At 36.3% G+C, this 20,974-nt stretch overlaps 1 protein-coding gene across 2 annotated transcripts in view; it reads right to left on the bottom strand.

The window, feature by feature from the left end:
* Nucleotides 1-20,974, bottom strand: part of TAFA2 (TAFA chemokine like family member 2) — a 429,252-nt gene that overhangs the window by 210,867 nt on the left and 197,411 nt on the right. The gene's annotated exons all lie outside the window — the stretch shown is intronic.

The raw sequence follows: 20,974 nt of genomic DNA, 5'->3' as shown, positions 1-20,974 counted from the left end.
AGGAAAGTAGATACTGGTGGGTGGGTAAATGCAGAAGCTCTCTGCTGATCCTTCAGCTTTTTCAATAAATCAGGAAGCAAGAACTTCAGGGAAGAGTGGGGATGGGGAAGAGGTGCTGGGCTTTCCACAGAGGAGAAATGATGAAGTAGGCATGCAGAGGGCAGAACAATAAAACTAGTGAAGGACAGTATGATGGTCAAAAAGCATTCAAAACCCATTTGAGGTATATGGTTGCAGATTTAAAGTGATACCAATCAGTCTGTTTTACTCTAGCCTCAATCAGCTGTACAAATGCAGAAACAGAGTTGGATTTAAAGAGGACTCTGCTTCTCCAAATTAAGTATAAAGAAGCAAATGGAGGGCAAGTGAGTCAAGAATGTATGCAAGGTGGTGAGTTTAATGTCGGGCTATGGGATTAAAATTAAAGAGGGTTCAGAGAATTAAGAGGCTGAAGGACAGTAAAAAGATAGTAGGATTAATGGATTGAAGATTCTGGAGGGGTTGAAGGATTAATGAAGGACATTAGAAGGATGTCAGGATAGTGAAAGGAACTAAGTAAAAAGGTTGTAAATCATAGCCAGAGCAGCACAGCTGAAATTGAAATTATGTGTGGATTGCATACTTGGTAATACAAAGGCCAGAGAACGACTGTGGGGATAAGTGGATGAGGTAGGAAGCAGAACATGACTACTGGGGAAGGCAAGTTCACGAAACCAAGCTGTCAAGGTGTTGGAAGGATTATGAAGATATATATTAAAATTGCCATGAATAAAAGCAGGAATAGTAATGAAGAGTGGCGGGAGCTAAAATCATCAAGAAATGTGGAGGAAGAACTTAAGTTGACAAGAACACTGAGAGCCTGAGGATCATATAGTTTTTGACATGAGATTCAACAGTGGGGTGTTTCAGGGAGGATAATGGGAGAAGAATCTAAAAGTGGCAATGAATAACTAGGAAACCTTCCCCACTTCCAGCCTTGACGGTAGGAGGGCTACTAGAGGGGAACAGCCACCATTTGAGATATCCACAGGGGAAGCAAGGTCCTCTGAAGAGCCCAGCTAATATTAGTAAAAGAAGGTGAAGGAACTCTTCAGAGAAAAGGTGGAGAATATGGGGAAGGGGGGGATGGTGGAGGGGAGTGGCTTATGATGGACCTTGAAAGGGCCCACTAGAAAAGTTTTGGGAGATGGCAAAGGGTGAGAGAAGGAGACAGAATCGGAGATAGGCAAACTGAATGGGAATTAGAATGTGAAAGAAGTCTGGAGATTCTTATGGAGGATACTTTAAAGGAATAAAGGGCAAATGAAGTCAGTCCCAATGGACGCAAAGCAGAATGTGACAGTGAGGCTGAGAGTGTTTGGAAAAAACTGAAAAAGAATCCAGGGTTCTTTCTTAGTATAGAAAAATGTATATCTTTTTTTAAAAAAATTGAGTTGGTTATGGCAACAGTGAAAAGAACATGGAATTAGAAACAGAAGTTAAATTTCATCTATAGTAATTGGTAATCAAACTCATGGTTTTTACACATTTCAACACCAACTGCCCATTGGCCATCACAGCCCTCAAGAGTTTTATGGTCCCACAAGCTGTCCCTTGGCACCCTGATTCAGTTTTTGTTATCCTAATTTCTAGCATACTCTTCTGGAAGAGTTAGAATCACTAATGATCATAATGGTAAACATAATCTCACTAAGCACAGTTTGCAAGGACTATGGGGTCAACAGGCCAATAGAATTGGATAGGCAATTCAGTATCAAGAGCCAAGGTGGAGCCAAGTCATCAGAGGAAGTCAACCAAGCTCCCCCAGATAAACCCTATGCAATTTCCACATAGAGAGAACAGGTGATATATCAATACAATAGCAGCAGATGGCAAATGAAAAGCAACACAGATTGTTTGATACTTCCTTCATACTTCCTTGATGCCCAAACCACCCCATAGCCCCTTAGAGTTTAAGATTGGCCTTGGGAGAAGGAAAGGAGAAGCATAATAGAAAAATCTTGAATCTGACTATTGCCCAAAAGAGACTTAGGTTTTAAACCAGAAATACTATATGACCTTAAATTGGCAAGATTAAGTCTCCTTTCCCTGAATGAAAATGAAGCCTTGGGGGCTAAACTAAATTCAGATAAAGGAACACACAGAAGCTTATATCCTTGTGTGTTCCCCTCGTACTAAGAGGCCACTTCAATAATAGTAGGAAACATGACTGCACACTTAGTATGTGGTAGCTTCATGCTAAAGCATTTACATGGATTATCACATTCCTCTTCATAGCAATATGGGCACACACTATTATTTGCTCTGTTTTGTGGACAAGAAAGCTGAAACCTCATACCCACTCAGGGGCAAAACCAAGATTTGACCTGCTGGCTACAAAGCCCCTGATTCTAATCATCCAGCTCTGTACCGCCTCAGTCCAGTAGAACAAACCATTTATATAATCAGCATTTTAGGAAATTACATTCAGTGGCTATCTCCAAAAGACTTATAATCTCACCAGCTTTAAGTTCCTCAAGACATTGGAACATATTTTCTGGATTTTTAGTTTTCCCTTACAGCACTCTGCATGATATGGGGAGTAACTAACGCCCTGAACAGCAATATCAGTAATCCAATTTGTCACGGGCCATGAGGCACAATGGCCCACATGGGAGCAGCACTTCCTTTGATAGCCTTGATGTTGCATTCCATGGCAGAAGTAATTTGATGTCAACATCTTAATGCATACAGTGAGAACTTGTCTCCCACTTAAGCCTAATGATAGTGGGTTTGATAAAATAAATGACTAGACAGACAGATAAGAGATCATTGAGAGATGTTGCCCCTTATCCGTAGTTTCAGTGACTCATGGTAAACCGTGGCCTGAAAATATTCAATGGAACATTCCAGAAAATAACAATTCATAATTTTTAAATTGTGCACCATTCTGAGTAGCATGATGAAATCTCACGCCATCCCACTAAGTCCAATGCAGGATGTAAATCATCCCTTTGTCCAGCGTATTCATGCTGTATGTAGAATACAGTAAGGTGTTTTGAGAAAGACAAAGAGAGACCACATTCACATAACTTTCATTACAGTATATTGTTATAATTGTTCTATAGTATTATTAGTTATTATTGTTAATCTCTTACTGTACCTAATTTATAAATTACACTTTGTCATAGGTATATACATACAGGAAAAAAACACGGTATATATTGGGTTTCAGGCATCCACTGGGGGTCTTGAAACAAGTTCCCTGTGGATAAGGGAGGAATACTCTATTTCCTTTCACTCCATTTCAGAGTAGCTAAAGAAATTATGCCATTCAACATGTTTTACTCCTCGTGCCATTATCATAAATAACTACAGTTTTTCATAAGTCATTCTGTAGTTAATGTGTATTACCATTTTGTTTTTAATTTTAGGATTACTGGAAAATCTGATGCATTCCATGTGTTGTCTTACAGCTCTCAAAATTAATCCCAGCCATTACACACCAAGATTAATCCTCATGTTATATGTCTATATTAGATTGGAAATCTTAGAAACCTTGGTTCATCTGATACATAAAAAACTTACTTTACACTTGTCTCGTTAGGGAGAACACCTCAGGGAAGATGTAGATGCTTGATCACTGCACTGTACACCTGAAGCTGAAGCTGAACTATAATGAATGTCAATTACAAGTTTATATACATATATATATATATATATATATATATATATATATACACACACACACACACACACACACACACACACACATATTTACAAGAAGCGGAGTCCAGCATTAGAAATAGAGACAGTGAAAATGTAATGGCTCTGTGCGATGTCAGATGGATAGTGAATGGGGGAGGGGAGTTGACACAGTGTGAGGGATATAAATAATAAACGTCTAACTATTACTTCGTTTTATGCACCTGAAACTAATAAAAAAAACTTATTTTAATTTTAGATGCAGTACTGCAATTTAAATCAATGTAATAAAGAAGGTACAATGCCCGACCTTACGCCATGTGAGCGCTTAGCTGCTGTGAAATCGGATACCTTTTAAATGCCTTTCTGTAAAAAGCATATTATAAGAACATCACAAATGAGGAATTTACACTCCTACCATGTAGTTTTCAGTGCAGTTTACCTGTGGCCTTTTGTGAAACTCTATACAACATACAAAATCTTGGAATTGCTGTGCTTCTTCTCCCAGTAGTTTCGAAAATTAAAGAGTAGTAAGCTATTTTAATCTCTAGTATGGAAGGTGCTGTTTAACTCTAGCTACATGTGCCCCTGGTGGTCTTTGTCATTTTGTAATGTTACAAGGGCCTTTGTTTTAAAATGCACAGCGGGTTTATATAGCAACTTTATCAGATGAATTATCTTCTTTGGGAAATCTTCTCAAACACAAAGTAATATACAGCAAACCAATTTTTGTATCAGATTTGTGCCAGGAAATTTCTATAGATAATAAAAATTCTGTGTATAGGGCTCTTGCTTGCCTTCAAAAAAATTTATTTGAAGATAATTCTGTTTCACCAATGTTTTCATTCCTTGCAGATATTATATCTAAGCATAAATTTCCTCCTTCGCCTCGTATCTTTATTTTACCTCAGCTACATCAACTAATGTTATAAATCACTGACTCATTTCAAATTAAATTTGTACCAGAAAACTAATTTTCTTATCCAAAGTAGTAAAATAATGTATATTTTTAGTATACATAAACAAAAAGCGCCCAAATGGTATTTGAAAGGGAGTTTATAGATTTTCCTACTGTGTTTTCCTGAAAAAAAGACCTAGCTGGACAATCAGTTCTCATGCGTCTTTTGGAGCAAAAATTAATATAAGACCCGGTCTTGATATGATATGATATGATATGATATGATATGATATGATACCTGGTATTATATTATATTTTACCCAGTCTTATAGTAAAATAAGACCGGGTCTTATATTAATTTTTGCTCCAACAGACACACTAGAGCTGAATGTCCAGTGAGGTCTTATTTTTGGGGAAACAGGGTGTTTGAGGAATGGTCTCCGAAGGGCCACTATAAATGCTGTCCGCCTAACCCATCAGGGATGGTGCCCTTTACAGCAAAAGAACAGGAGCTGTGATGCACATTGATGCAATGTTATTTTCCTTTTCCACTTGTGTTCAAATTCGAAAAGAAACTTTAAGATGGTGACCCACGAGTGAGAGTGGTTATAACAAATGCTTTCCAAGTAGCTAGAAAGGTGAAAAGTGAAAAACAGCTGGTGCTACAGCAAAGAGGGGAAAGATATCATGTACACCCTATGCCTTTTAATGCCCCAAAATAGGCCCCCAAAGCACTTCTTTTCTATTCAATAAGGCTCTAGATTTTCTGTACCCACGTGGCTCCATTAACCTTCCATAATCCTTCCTCTTCCTGGAAGAGAGTTGATTCCTTAATATTTTATGAGTCCATTGGAAATAATTCTGTGTGGTAGACTTGCTGCATCATGGAGCCACCAAATCAAATATTAAATGGAGGCTTCCCTAGGCTACAAGCTGCTATCTCCTGGGACTAAGGGACTATGAAAGCTGAGCTGGGTTAAAGGCCACCATGGAAGTTAATAGAAACTTGAGTTTATCCAATTGAGCTTATTATCAAGTTTCCCGAACTATTCCACATAGTGAAAGAAACCTATGAAGGTCAAGGTAAAGGAGACATGGGAAGGAATCTTTTTATGCTTACCTGAATTGATTTCATTTCTATATTTATCTGTGATGCTTCATGGCATCCAGGAAGGAACACAGAATTTGGGATCAAACAGGTTGAGCTCAAATCCCAATTCAATCTTTTAAAGATTCTTAATAAAAATATTCTTAATAGCTCTGAGCTGTAGTTTCCACATTTATGTAATGGCAATATCTACGTCATTACTTTGTAATGAGGGTTAAATAACAAATATATATACATATATGTATGTATGTATATATGTATACGTATACGTATATGTATATAGTTCCTGGTGCAGAACTTTAACCCAAGGTTTTAAAAATATGTTATCTGTTTATTGGTCTAAAACTGTTCAAAATAATTTAATAGTAGCAGCCATTGTACTAGCAGATATAGTAAGAATAATAACAATGACCTTTTATTGAACACTTTATAGGCTAGGCACTGTGCTAAGCATATACATGTAAGTATTTCTAAATCTCATTTTTAAAAAACTTACAACATGGATGTTATTTAACAGAAAAGTATCCCTGTTAAGTAGTACAAACAGCAAGGAGAAAATTGGACAGGTAAAGGAGATTCCCTTGCTTTCAGTCAGGGTTTTGCTGGACAATTCACATCTAATTTGACTTTAAAAAGATTAAGTATCTTCGCCAAGGTCACACAGCTAAGATCTGCCCAGTGCTCATTTTCATTATAAATTCTAAATGTAATAATTTTCCTGGTTTATGCAACATATCTCAAAACCTAAAAGCAATAAATCCTTGGTGCCCAAGTAAATTAAATCCATACAAACTCACCATTTTAAATCCTGTTTTCTGCATAGCCCTAGACTGTCAGATAAATACTGCTCTCCAAAACTCCCCTAACCAGAAACCCATGGAGGGGGCTTAAGTAATACCATACTTATCAGAGAAAGGAGAATATCAGCACCTTTAGTCTGACCAGAAAGTCTTCAAAAGGTGGGCTGACAGTGACCCAAGGTCCCAAAACGCCCATTCAGAAGAGCTCAGAGACTCAGAACTGAGGAATAAAACCTAACCCTCCATTACTAATGACACTAATTAAAGTAAGTACTGTAGCAAAGCAACACTCTCGTCAGGAATTAATGTTGATTACAAACACCAACAAAAATCACATTCAGTACCTCAGAAGGGGACTAAATTGTTAGATGAGGATGATAAAAGCCACTTCCTGCACTTTTTTATCATGCTAAACTGAACTCTGAGAAGTGATATAATAAACCCTTGGGATCATCTAATATATACCAACTAGATACTCATTTGCCTGAGAAAACCAGAGATCAATTGACCTCACATTCTCCAGATGTTTCTTCACTCTGTTTGTGACACCTGACAGAGACATTTTTCTGTATCTCAGAAGCTGTGTTTCAAATTTTGGAGTTGAGCAAGAGTTTGTCTGGAGAGAAACTTCCACACTCTCACTCCTGACATTTAGTATGTAGTGAACCCAACAGCTAACTGGGAAAAATAACAAGAGAAATAACTAGTCTAAAATCTAAATAAATAGAGTGATATTTCAAGTTTCTCCACTTCTTGAAAGAATTTCTTTAAATAAGTACTTCCTTATGACATTTAATTTGAGGTTCTGTTTTCATATTTAGAATGTTTGGGGAAATATATTTAATTTACAAAATGAATAACACCTACATGTCTCAGGTCAGGAAGATTTTTTCAGGTAAGAAAAAAAATGAGTCCACTTAGCTGAATTCATAAGCATCAACTAAGCCGATCATAAGTATATAAAATAACCAATTATTGACTGTCTAGCACTATCAACTGAATCAGGAAGAGAAATAGAACTGCAAAGTGCTAAGTTTTACTAATATTCCTTACCCTGAAAAAAATTTTAATTTCATGAGAGTATGTTTTATTTTTAGACTGCCTGGTTTCTGATAACCATATCCAGAATTAATTATTCAATAGTGAATGCCAAGAAACCTAAGTTCCAAAATGATAAGAAATATTACAAGCTACCTTTCCCAGAAATACAATCTGTTTCTCAATTGATAGAAATGTATCATAAGCAATTGCCTATATCATAGTTCCTCAGAAAACTTCGTCATGCTCTAATTCATCAAATGCCACCAGGCTGAATTGTCATGTAATCCCTGAATCAATGAGATAGTTCATCTAGCTATTTATAACTTTATAAACACCTTATCAAGCACTTGATATGCTACAATGCTACACCACACCAATTTTAAACTCCATTCAATGTATCAGAAACTCTAATTCTATGTATACATATAGTTTCATTACGGGGTTTACACAAGCATAACAAAAATCACAAATTTAAGAAAAATAATGAGATTTCTCAGCATATTCATTACATAGAAATAGGAAAATTACAAACATCAAAAAAGTAAATTAAAAGAATCACTTTTTTTTTAAGATCAACTTTTAATCAAAACACAAAGAGAAACAGAGACTCAAAACACTTGGGGATTGTCAGCCCCAATCCTTGCTAAATTACATAATCTTAGCCGATTTGGTTTTCAAATTCTAGATCTATGAAATAGGAAAAGAACAATTTCCGTCTGTTACAAAGACTTTTTGTGGAGCACAAGGGATAATTTATGAGATACAAACAGGTATGTAATATTATTATCAAGGGCATTTTCAAGTGAAACAGCAAAGTACATTTGGTGGCTGCCTCTCCTGGTGTGACTGTTCCCTTCACCCACTCTAAGCAGTAGAGCCAAAAATAAGTTGTTGCCTGAAGTAGCACCCAGAGAAAAAGAACAATACTCTGGCATTGAATGTTCCCTCTTGGGGCAATTATTAAATTTCATTGAGCCTTAGTGTCTCTTCCTTTCTAAATGGCACAGCTCATCGGCCCCCACCTTCACAGACATATGACAATAGATGTAACAGTGTTGTCTTACTCAGCTTTCTCTTCTGTGAAATTGGCTTTAGAGGTAATGTATTTAATGCCTATAGTCTGGTGCTTAACACACTCATTTATTCAACAAATAATCTGTTCTAGCTGCTATAGATATAACAGAATGGAACAGAAAAATCTCAAGGTTCCATTGAGTTATATTCAAGTATAGGAAGATAGCTAATTAACAGAATAAATGAGAAAAACATGTAGCATTTCAGTTGATGGCAGTACCAGCTTCACGGGCACACACCTGTGCAACTGCACAAGGCCCTGAGCTCAGAAGGGCCTATGCCTCATTTAATACTCTGCTGTTGCAGTCTTGAAATTCTTAACATGTTTGAACAAGGGGCCCCACATTTCATTTCCTGGATAGTGATAGATACTATGGAGAAAAATTAAGTAAGAATGGGGGTAGGGAGTTGTGTGATGAGAGGTGGGAGCAGCAGTCATCAGAGCCTCACAAAACATTATGCATTTTGAACACCACACAAAGGTGCCTACCGTGTTTCCCCGAAAATAAGACCTAGCCGGACCATCATCTCTAATGCGTCTTTTGGAGAAAAAACTAATATAAGACCCATTCTTATTTTACTATAATAGAAGAGCAGGTTATAATATAATATAGTAATGTAATGTAATGTAATATAAAACATAACATAACATAACATAACATAACATAACATAACATAACATAACATAACATAACATAACATAACACCGGGCCATTTGCTGATGGATTTGTTAGAGGTTATCAGAGAAAGAGAGGAGGCAGGATGATGGATGCCAAGGTTCTTGCTCAGAAGAACTGGAAGGATAGAGTTACTATCACCTTGATAGAGAAGATTGGCAGAACTGTTTGGTGGAAAATCAGGAAATCAATTTTAGATACATTATATTGGAGAGGTATACAAGAGATCACACTAGGCAGTGGAGTAGATATATGAGTCTGGAGTTCGGGAAAAAGGCTGTGCTGGAGATTCAAATTTGGGAGTCATCAACATGGTGTAGATATTTAAAGTTATGAGACTGGATAGGATCACAAAGACTTAGATCTGAAGCCTTTCAATGTTTAGAGGTCAGTGAAATAAAGAGAAAAAGGAAACGGAAAAGATCCAGCCAATGAGGTTAAAGGAAAACTAGGAGGGTGTGATGGCACGGATCCCAGGAAAATGTGTCCAACAGGAAGAGGAGATAACTGCATCACAGGCTGCTTAGAGGTCAAGTGAGAGGATGTCTGAGAATAGATCTTCGGATATAGATATATGGAAGCAAGAGTGAAGCCTCAATAAATGGTGGTTATTATGGTAACTTCAGAAGAAAAGAAGTGTAAAAAACAGGTCATATCCGTAAACAACTTCATAAGGCCAGTAGAATACTATTGTGAGTTACCATTTGGCTACATTAGGGGAAATGGTATTCATTTATTTAAGGGGAATATAGTTTAATACCAAGCTGGCCAATATGGGAGCCACTAGTCATTTGTGGCTACTGAATACATGAAATGCGAGTCATATGAGTTAGGAGCTGAATTTTTTATTTTAATGTTATTTAAATGTAATTAATTTAAATTTAAAATACCTTATTCAGTTACTTAAAATAATGTATGTAGGTTCTGAACAACTTGTACGCATGAATTTATTTTTAACTGTGATTTCATGAAATTTAAATTCAGATGAAGTATTTTCTATGAAAATTTAGAGTCTGAATTGGATCGGCTATAACTGTAAACTGCACACCAAACTTTGAAGACTTAGTGCCAAAAAAGAACTTAAATTTTTTTCTATAATAACTTTATATCAATTACATGTTAAAATGATAATATTTTAGATATGTTGGGTAAATAAAATATGTCATTAAAAGTAACTTCAGCTCTTTCTTTTTACTTTTTTAATGTGGCTACTAGAATATTTTGAATTACATAGTGACTCTCATTATATTTTATTGGATAGTACTGGTCTGATGAAATACTGTTGAAGACAAAATAAGGTTTTGCCAAAATTAAGAACTCTGTCACCTATTTTATCATAAGCATCTCTGCAACGAATTAAAAACAATGATGTGTTGGGGACCATATGATGTTGTCTGTCTGGAAATTTACTTGTACTCTTTCCATTCTGTCTGCTCATTGGAAAACCCCACCTTTGTTCACTAGGCCAATTTCCACCTATCCTTCAAAATTCTGCTCCAGCAATATATGCTCCAAGAAGGTGAATTTTCTGACCCCTGAAAGTCAAGGTTCTCCTTGTCCCCTTGGTATATAGATGATAGCCCTAGGACACTAAGCTTTCATGTCTGTGTGTCCTACAAAACTTCCCCACTTCTAAGCAAGGATGTGTCATTCAATTTTGGATCTCAAGAGCTTAGCACAAGTCGTGATACAAGGTATGCCTTGAAAATACCTGTTGAATGAAGAAGTGTGAAGAGGGTGTGATTATAGTACAGATTATAAGAATATATACAAGCATACTTTAGGGAAACTCTCCTTTATCCAACTGTCAGACTTATGGAAATTTCAAATATCTAAAAAGCAACCACATGGTCTAAAACAAAAAAAGAAAACAGAGAAATGATACTAAGAATGGCCAAGTACCTATTATGTTTCAGATGGGCACTCTGACAAGTTTTTTTCATTTAATCTGCACAAGAACCCTTCATTGTTACAATAACCTTTAACAGTTATGGATTGTTATTACTTGGCAAACACTGTGGTAAGCAACACACACACACACACACACACACACACACACTATATATTAACATTTTCTATCTTCACAACTCCATAGTATTGGTGCTATTGTTATCCCCATTCCACAGAGCAAAAATGTTAACTACTTGCACAAGATTACACAGCTAATAAGTGTCAAAGCCAAGATTAAAATCCAGGCAGTCCCTAATATTTGAATCTGAAATAAGTATAACCTTAAGGCAAAGGACTTCTAATACACTTACATATCTGCAAGCCAAGAGAAATCAACTAGAGGTAAATGTTATCCACAGAAGCACATGCGGGTAATAGTGAGACATCCCAAGAACCTTGGAAATAAGGTAAATAAAGATGATCCGACACATGGAAGTTCACTTTAAAGGCTAACTAATATATTCAGAATGGGTCCATTCATATAAAGCACAAAACTGGCAGAACAAAGCTATATTGTTTCATCATGTATACTTAAATTGTAAAAATATTAAATGAAGCAAATTATTGTCACAAATGACAGGTTACTGGTTTCCAATTGGGAGCAGAGAATTTATTGTAATCATGGGGAGCTTTGGGAGTGTTGTAAATGATCTATTTATTAAGCTGGGTGGTACATATTTGGTTGTTTGCATTGTAATTCTTAGTTAAACTCTATATATGTTTTATACAAATGCAATAATAGTGACACCTTAGCATCTTAGTTCTAGAGCCTACACTCTAATATACCAATAGGAAGAGGTAAGCAGAAGTTAGGCAACTGCTTCTCCCCATAGCTAAGTCCTACTCATCACTCCTGTCTCACCTTAAATATCATCTCCCCACTGAAGCCTCTCTAAGTCTCCTATTTAAGTAGGTCCTGTCTTTCTTTTTATCATCATTTACTGCTCAGCACTGTGATGGTTAATTTTATGACAACTTGACTAGGCCACAGGGTGCCCAGATATTTGGTCAAACATTATTCCGGGTGTTTCTGTGAGGGCATTTGTTGATAATATTAACATTTAATCAGTAGATTTAGTAAAGCAGATTACTCTGCCCAATGTGGGTGAGCCTCATCCAATCAGTTGAAGGCCTGAATAAAAGCAAAAGGCTGACCCTCCCACAAGAAAGAGGAAACTTTTTCCTGCATGATTGCTTTAACTAGGATAGTGGTCTTTTCCTGCCTTCAGACTCGAACTGAAAGGTCAGCTTGTCTTTGGTCTCCAGCTGGCCAGCTTTAATGGAATTATACCAACAGCTCTCCTGAGTCTCCATTTTTAAGTGTACGTTTCAGTAGTCTTAAGTTCACATTGTTGTGAAACATATCTTCAGAACTTTTTCATCTTGCAAAACTGAAACCCTGCATCCTTTAAATAACAAGTGCCCTTTCCCCGCTTCTCCCAGACCCTAGTAACCACACCATTCTACCTCTGTTCCTATGAATTTGACTATTTTAGATACCTCATATGAGTGTAATCATATATAATAGTATTTGTCTTTAAGTGACTGGCTATTTCACTTAGCATAGTATTCTTGAGGTTCATTCATGTTTGCAACATGTGACAGGATTTCCTTCCTTTTTAAGGCTAATATTCCATTGTACGTATATGCCACATTTTATTTATCCATTTATCTGTTGACGGACATTTGGGTTACTTCTATCTCTCGACTATGGTGATCAGTGCTGCTATGAACACAGGTGTCCAAATAGCTCTTCAAACCCTGCTTTCAATGGCTTGGGGTATATACCCAGAAGTGGTACTGCTGGATCATATGGTAGTTCTACTTTTAATTCTTTTGAAGAAACTCCATACTGTTTTCCATAGCAATTGCACCATTTTGCAATCCCACTAATGCAAAATTTTCCAATTTCTCCAAATCCACATCAACACTTGTTATTTCCTGGTTTTTTTTTTATAGTAGCCTATTGAGGATCATAGTAAGTATGAAGTAATATCTCACTGTGGTTTTGATTTGCGTTTCTGTGATGATTAGCAATGCTCAGCATTTTTTCATATGCTTATTGGCCATTTGTATATCATCTTTGGAGAAATATCTATTCAAAGTCTATTCAAGTCCTTTGTGAATTTTTTAGTTTGTGTTATTTGATTTTTTGTTGTTGAGTTATAGGAGTTCTTTATATATTCTGAATATTAATCCTTTCTCAGATATGTGATTTGTTTTGAGAATAATATCTTTATTATTTTCTGATGTTTTTCTACTGCTAGGTGGGGAACTCCATGAAGTACCATGTCTGTTTCTTCTTTGCTATACACCCAGAACCTATTACAATGACCAATATATAACAGACAGACAGTCAATGGGACTTGAAAAGCAAAGAATAAATACACATCATGTAGCTAGGACAGTGTTTGAGCCAGCTCTCTGCCATCAACCCTCTTACTCATAGGAAAGGCAGGATCATTCTTGGACTGGAGCCTACTGACTTCTTCTTGGCTATACAATTTAGCAAACATGCTCATCTGGCTTTTCCTGGACTAGAGTTTTGCCCCAGATGATCGAGATTGCAAATTAGATGCTAAACGGCAAGGTTTGAGGAGAGAATGCTGTTAGAGAAGATGACTTGACTGGAATGAGAATGAGCAGAAAGGAAGGAGTCAGAAAAATCAACTCAATAGCAAACTAAGGAGATTTGGTGCCGGAAAAAGCAGCCTCACACGTGGATTTTTCTCAAGGATCCCACAGAGCATAGAGGAAGCAAGATGCTTACAAAAACAGTCATACCAAGAAAGGTTCAATTACGTGTTTCCAGGCAAATATATATTTTTAGAAGTGTTTTTGTAACAAAATAGTTAAAATAAGTCTGATGTTTTAAAAAGAAAAAAATGTCAGTAACATGGCCTATTCCGCACCCAGAAAGCCTTATAGACTGAAAATAAAAAAGAATTAATGTGCATGTCTTCAATAAATCTGCACAGGTATATACAAGCATGGTGGCTCTAATTATACAACTGACTGTTGATTGTGAGATGAAAATTAAACAAACGATCAAAGAAAGGAGGAGGGAAAGTTCAGAATCACAGGGGAAAGCTATGGTGACTTCATCTCTGGAAAACAAAAGCTACAGAGGGAAAGGAGATGAAGGGCATTGATGGAAAGAGAAAAGTAAAGATGGTGTCACAAAGGAAATGTAGTGCATCCTTTTTTCCTCCCCCAGATGACACTGAGATATATACTACGAATTTCAAAATGTGTCTAGAAATCAATACACACAGCTAAAAACATGCCATACTTTCATTCATGAGTTCTGGAAGGACTGTCAAAAAAAACTACCGTGGCACCCTTTGAATCATGATCCACAAAGATACCCCCACTCCTTTGGGCTTATATGAGCTAAGGACACCCACTGAATAGGATTGGAGACACAGGGAATCTTGGCAGTAATATTTAATTGTGTCGATGTTTATTATACCTTATTTTCTCTTAATAAAATATCTATTCAGAAATTTATGTTGAGTACCTGTATCATATATCACGCATACCCAGGAAGGCTAGGAGGAGAATATTAGTTAAAAATAAAAATATTTCATGAAATCAATTAACTAGTAAATTCCTGCATAAGTAAATTTGGACAGGGGTTCCATATCTGAAATAAATATGAAATAAGTTAACATTTATAAGATGCTTAGAACAGTGCCTGAAATATGGAAAGTGTGTGTTAAATTATTCATATATATATATATATGTATATATATATATATATACATATATATATATATATATATAATATACACATTACATTAAATTCTCTCAGAATATTGCTTATTGTTTAAAGTAAATATCTATAAAATGGGCAGCAAAGCCCTGACAAAGTGTTACTTAGGTTTTACTATTTCCCTGTCCAAGACTTTATGGTTTTACAATAGAATAAAATGTTTTGATTCCAAAGATATTCTAACTTTAAATAAATCTTTAGAGTTTGGCCCTTTGGCTTTTGTGATTTTGAAAATAAGTAGAGGAGTCTCTGGTTTAAGTGATTGTTGCAATAAATTGACAATAATTTTGCTATTGTGTTGTTTAAGTGCTTGAAAGGCTGAGAAGCAGTGGGGAAGGGATACATCACAAACCACAGAGTTATATCGAGGTACTGTCTGCTAGGCTTTAACTTTGAAAGTCTAAAAATAAATGTAAACATAAGAAAGAGACTGTAACACTGTTCTTTAGATTTAGCTGAAGCTATAGCTTATAAGGGTTGAAATAAACCCCTAAACTGAAATTGTAGTGGTTAAGAAAATATAATAGCTAATAAAAGCTAGGCTCTGTGTGCAGTCAAAAACTGTCCAAAGGAAATAAGGAATAAACAGGACCCTGGGATAAATTCCATTTGTACAACTTAAGGATAAAGAAATCCTGAGCTCCAAAGTATCTTCACTGTCTGCCTCCCCAGATTCACCCTGCTGCGACAGTCTGAACTCCTAGGTACCCAATTCATAGATTGTTGGAAATAAAAGGGTCCTAGAAGCCATTTACATCTCCCTCATGTCACAAAGAAAGAGAGACCCAGAAAACTCAAGCTACTTGCTTAAGGTCACACAACATATTAACTGGAGTCACACCCAGGCCACTTTCTGCCATACTGCACTGGCATAGATGGTTTGTTAATCTTTATTATTATCACCTTGCCACGTCACTGCTTTTCCAATTTCGTCATTTATCACCACCTCTAAACAGTCTTTCAAAAATTCTCCTGTTGAAATATGCTACAATCCCAGGATCCAGGTCACCACCCCAGTTTCGAAATGCAGGAATTGTTAATTAACGCAGAGCTAACTCACTGTATGTGCACCTACTATGGAAATTGGTCATCTTAATGTTTAAGGCTTCAGTCTGAGTTTTCTGTACGTGACAATATCACCTCATAAGGAAAAAAGAAAGTTAAGTATAGCTTAACTAATACACACTTGAGAAACAAATGCAAAGCATTTTAAGCAATGTATTAACCCAAATGGCCAGATCCAGAGTAGCAATTTCACTTCTTCCTGGGTTACTGATGCCTAAGTGGTGAGGAATATGGGGCCAAAAAAATATTTTTCATCTCTACCCCTTTGTTTTTTTCCACTTCTTTTCTTGTGTGTGCATGCCTAGTTCCCAGTCTCTGCAAATGCTATCATCTATTTAGGTGATGATTGACAGGAAGGCAGGCAGACAGAGCCAAGATGGATGTCTGTGGAACCCACTTTCCACCACGGAGCTCTCAGGTAAAAATGTCCAACCTGTCAGTTAGTATTTCAATGTTTTCATTAGATAATTGTTTTTCTCTCTGTTAGATAATAATGAAGCTAAGAGACTTCAGTGGGGGAAAAAAGGACTATAAAAAGTAAAATATTAAATACTAAAAGTTTATTTCAAATTTTTTCCATCCCCAATTTACTTTTTATATTTTTATTCCCGTTCTTGAGGTCAAGTTATTTTAATTAACACAAACCAACTTATTCTTCCCTAGATTTCCGGTAGTTAAATACTTATCTTCCTGGAATCAACACAAAACCTTCAAGAACTGACAAAGACTAGTCCATTGGAAACAGAAAGGCTTTCAGAAACACAATGCTTGCACTTGCTTATTTGCAAAAAAGAAAAAAGCAGCAGTTTTTTTATTTCTGCATATATATTCTTCATGCATCTACACCGTGGTTTCACAATTGCTTAATCTTTAGGATTCTTTTTATTGCCTTAAAAATTGCATATCTAAAGCTATAGAAAATTTATGAGTTAGATGAGCATTTAAGAGAAATAATCTACATGTCTCAGAATCAGGTGAGTTCCCTGACTAAAATATGTGATCATAGATGATAGATAGATAGATAGATAGATAGATAGATAGATAGATAGATAGATAGATATAGATCTATATCTATATCTATATCTATATTATGATTATATATGTGGCCATATAAAGAGCCAAGTGCCTGTTTCTGCACCCAATGAACTTTTTTAGATCATTTCTCCTCTTTTATATTTGGTAAAAATAGAAAGATATGATCTGTTAAAACAGCCCAAAGAACCGAGACCAATTTTAAATATGTAATTTTATTCTGAGTAGCATAAGTCTATGTCTTTCACAAGTAATTTTTCTAAAGTGAATGTGAATTTTGGAAAAAAAATTATTAACATGCAGAAATCTTCTGGGAGCTATAAGATATATGGATCTATACACAATTTTCACTTAAGTAAGTGACCAGGTCTTAAGTTTCTGGTGGTTGGGCACTTAAATATGAATAATACACAGCTTCTGTTTTCAGAAACTTTACAGTATTTCATGGGATGGAATGAGACAGGAGTAGAAATAAATAGTAGATAAGGAATAATATTCACGTTCATGAGAGGAACAAATAAATTACTGTAGGAGTCCAAATGAGAGGGAAAGAACATAACTGGTGAAGGAGATAAGAAAGAGATTTAAGAGGAGGTGATATTTTAAATAGGCCTTGAAGGATAAGAAGAATTGTGACAAGTGGAAACAGTAAGGGAAACATGTTGCTAAAGACAGAATAAACAAAGGCAAAGACAATATATTGGAAACACTGAGCACATTTGAGAGCTGAGTGATCTAGTTTTGCTGTAACGTACAGTATCAGGGCACTATTGTAAGACAAAGCCAATGTCTAGCTAGATTTTTAATTTAATAGTCAATAAGGAGCCACAAAAATTTACCCAAAGCAAAACTATAGAGTGTCTCTTCATCCCATCTCCTCCAGTTTATCATTTTCTCCATGAAGCAATAAGGCTTTTCTGGAGGTCAAGAGAAGCAATGAATGGTTTAGCGCGTCCAGTGTCCTGAGAACCCATTACTTCCTCCTGAGAGCTCTATGCAAAGGCATTGTTTGTATTTTCCAAAGAAAAAAATGACAACCCTCTTTAAAAAGCACTATTCGTGTTATAACCATCCACCTAGTCTGTGCTTTTCAGGTGGTTATTTCAGTTGAATTACAGGTCTTTGTAATAAGTGAAACGCAAAAGATACTAATCCATTGCAAAACAGGTATAAATCAACACTAGCTTTCAAGTCAGGAAAATGGTTAACAGTAGCTCAAAAAACATGTAATTTCAGTGATGTTACATTGTAGGATAGAACAATGAAATGCAGCTATGATTCAGCTTTTCCCTGAGACTATTAACTCCCGCCAATCATTCACTAATTCACATTTCTTACAGCTTCCATCATCGTTTATTTGCTCCATTTCTGTGGGATTTTAGCCTACACCAAAAAAAAAGTGTATGATTAATAAGCAGTGGTTTCAGCTAAGAAGATATTTGTTAGTAACGTACAGGGCATACGTTTCATTATTTCTGTACAGTTGGAGAGCCTACCTCTGTGTCTTCCCCAACCTGGAAGTACTTCATCCAGAAAAACACCAGGGCATGGCTGGACAAATACAGTACCACAGAAAGTCATCTGTCACAAGGACACAGAGAGGACCCGAGCAAAGTGTGACAAAATCAGACACAAAGGTAAGGCATTTCACTGATGACAAGTCACAACATGGGCATTTTTTGAAGACCATATTAAAGGAGGACATACTTTATTAAGTCTACCATTACCTGAATTTATTTAGAAATAAGGGTTTAGAAATCTTTCTAATGTGAGATGCTGAAGCTAAAGTACGAATTCAAAGCAACTACAAAGCTACTAATAGGAAACTAAAACTAAAGTCTTGGTTTAAAATCCACTCAAGATTCTAGTGAGAACATTTATCTTTGGGGGGAAAAGGGAATGGGGGCATGTACACCACATTATGTAGCATTTGGAGTTTGCAATATAGTAATTTAAATTCAAGTTAATTGCTTTCAGAAAATGAGAGTCCTCTCATTTGTAGAATAAATTAGACCATTGTCAATCAATATTTTTCTATGTATATAAAGGTCCTAGTTTAACTTTATAATATTTGGGGTGAAGGGGTTCTGATGGAGGGACAGAGAGAGGAGGGGCAGGGAGAGAATGGGTTGGGATGCACTGAGCATCAGGGGCAGCTCAGAAAATGGCAGAATTGACTGAGGCACTATAGCTGTGACCACTCTTCCCAGAAGCCCAATCTTGGAGGATCTCCAGAGATCTAAGAGATTGTCAGGGGGTCCTGAGAAGAGAAACACCTAAGAGCCCAGGGGACTGCAGTTCCCTCATCCCAGACTCATTCATAAGGAATCTGGCTCACACCATTTATCGTGTAAACCCCCACCCCAGCGTCACATGTACCTTGTCCCAGAGGCCCTGCCAGGTATGGAGGAAGTTTTGTGGCCCACACGCCATACAGGAGAGTCAGCTTAGAGTCTAGAACAGGGAGTAAACTGTACATGTGTCAGCAGAAAACCTGTAGCCTTCCAGAAGCTATAAGACTCTGGGGTAGCGCATCAGGCCTACGCAACCCAGAGGCCTCAATCCTATGTCCGCCCAGGTCTAATGCCATAGCAACCCTAATGTCCCTGTTCCACCCTTGGGGCCAGTTGTTCTTCTCAGCGGCTTCCTGGTGTCTAAAATTCATCCCAGGAAACCATCGCTGCTTGTTTCTTGAGACTTTGCCCTAAAGGGCAGACTCGGGCCATTACTCTTTCTGATCCAGCCCATTTACCAGCACCCTGCTGTGGGAGAATGTGATACACAGAGGAAAAGTACCTGTTGTATTACTGCTTAGGGATATATAGGTGAGGCAGATTATATGACTTTGGTGAATGAAGTGGACAGAGAAGATAATCAGCATTCTTTATGGAACTTTGTCCAAATGGTGCTCAAGTCGATATGGGTGAGCCACTCATTACAGTGTTAAATGTAATTTTAGTTTGGTCAAAAAGAAACACATGTACATGAATGATACTAAGCAAGTTTTAGTATTTGAAATTAGAATAGACCAAAAACATCGCTTGCTATTACATTACTACACAGATATTTCAATTTCAGGAACTTTTTCTCATAGCAAGCCCTATTTCAGGGTTCGTTGACCTACATGAAATCATTAAAGTATAGAAAAGATTTATTAACCTGAAGTCTTCGTTTACTTTTTAACTCTTAGAAGCTTACCAGGTACCAAGGTAATGTAACCCTTCCTGAATATGCACATATCATCATCCCCATAAAGAATACATTGAGGGTCTTGATATAGTAGAATACAATATCTGGAAATAATATTAGTTTTACTAAAAATGGTGTCTAAATTCGCCATATTATTAGAATAATAAAATAATATCTAGATTATAAATTTGCTAGTTGATATTTATTGCTTAATTTAGGGAAAGTGTTAACATAGATAAGCTGGGCACACAATGTTTACCATATCATTTAGATGAAAAACCAGAGCACACTATCAGCCTAATTTTACTTTCATAAACCAGATATTTCTAGAAAAATTAAGTTTAATAAAATTGATGGGTTATCAAGTTAATTTTAAATTTCATACATAGTCAAGAGGACAGCTGAGTGTTTCTGGAAAGGACTACAAAATTGGCAATTCACAGATCTCACAAATTGTTTAATTTACAATGTTACGTGATTCTCACATTTGCCATTGGAGTGGTGGATATAACTGAACCACAAATCAAATACATATGATGATTTTATTTAAACCAGTTTTCCTGGTGCCAGGAAGTTCTAATAATGTCCCAATTTCATGATATAATTTCAGTGAATTTAAAATTCAATAGCTCAATAACATATACAAGTTTTTAAATTTAGTCTCAATTATGAGTTCTCTGC

The sequence above is a fragment of the Rhinolophus sinicus genome, linkage group LG02, assembly GCF_036562045.2.
Source record: "Rhinolophus sinicus isolate RSC01 linkage group LG02, ASM3656204v1, whole genome shotgun sequence".
NCBI classification, from domain to species: domain Eukaryota; kingdom Metazoa; phylum Chordata; class Mammalia; order Chiroptera; family Rhinolophidae; genus Rhinolophus; species Rhinolophus sinicus.
The sequence above is the reverse complement of the archived record's forward strand: the minus strand, read 5'-3'. Positions and strand labels throughout refer to the sequence as shown.